Source organism: Arachis stenosperma, chromosome 4 (assembly GCF_014773155.1).
Source record: "Arachis stenosperma cultivar V10309 chromosome 4, arast.V10309.gnm1.PFL2, whole genome shotgun sequence".
NCBI classification, from domain to species: domain Eukaryota; kingdom Viridiplantae; phylum Streptophyta; class Magnoliopsida; order Fabales; family Fabaceae; genus Arachis; species Arachis stenosperma.
Genome location: NC_080380.1, coordinates 20,391,959 through 20,393,121, shown reverse-complemented (window position 1 = coordinate 20,393,121; position 1,163 = coordinate 20,391,959).

Below are 1,163 nucleotides of genomic sequence, written 5' to 3'. Positions count from 1 at the left end.
TCAGGTCCCTCAATTTCAGCCAGAAAATACCTGAAATCACAGAAAAACATACAAACTCATAGTAAAGTCCAGAAAAGTGAATTTTAACTAAAAACTAATAAAAAATATACTAAAAACTAACTAGATCATATCAAAAACATACTAAAAACAATGCCAAAAAGTATACAAATCATCCGCTCATCAGGAGACATCCTCATTGAAGAGGACAAGCCCATCACTAAGAAGAGGATGGAGCAAACTAGAGAGCCCATTCATGGCACTCAACAAGAGCATGAGAAATTCCCTCATCAAGAAATCCCTGAGATGCCTCAAGGGATGCAATTTCCTACACACAATTATTGGGAGCAACTCAACACTTCTTTGGAAAGCTTGAGTTACAACATGGACCAATTAAGGGTGGAACACCAAGAGCACTCCATCATTCTCCATGAGATAAGAGAAGATCAAAGAGCTATGAGGGAGGAGCAACAAAGGCAAGGAAGAGACATAGAAGAGCTTAGGCGTTCCATTGGTTCTTCAAGAGGAAGACGCCACCCACACTAAGGTGGACTCATTCCTTAATCTCCTTGTCTATTTTCTGTTTTCGGTTTTTTAGCTTCATGTTTGTCTATGTTTGTGTCTTCATTATATGATCATTAGTGTCTAGGGTCTATGTCTTAAAGCTATGAATAATTTCATGAATCCCTCACCTCTCTTAAATAAAAAATGTGCTTAAGTGCAAAAGAACAAGAAGTACTTGGATTTCAAATTTTATCTTGAAATTAGTTTAATTATTTTGATGTGATGGCAATACTTTTTGTTTTCTGAATGAATGCTTGAAAAGTGCATATTTTTAATCTTGTTGTTTATGAATGTTAAAATTGTTGGCTCTTGAAAGAATGATGAAAAAGGAAAAATGTTATTGATAATCTGAAAAATCATGAAATTGATTCTTGAAGCAAGAAAAAGCAGTGAAAAAAAGTGGCGAAAAAAGGGGAAGAAAAAGAAAAAAGCAAGCAGAAAAAGCCAATAGCCTTTTAAACCAAAAGGCAAGGGTAAAAAGGATCCAAGGCTTTGAGCATTAATGGACAGGAGGGCCCAAGGAAATAAAATCCAGACCTAAGCGGCTAAATTAAGCTGTCCCTAACCATGTGCTTGTGTCATGAAGGTCCAAGTGAAAAGCT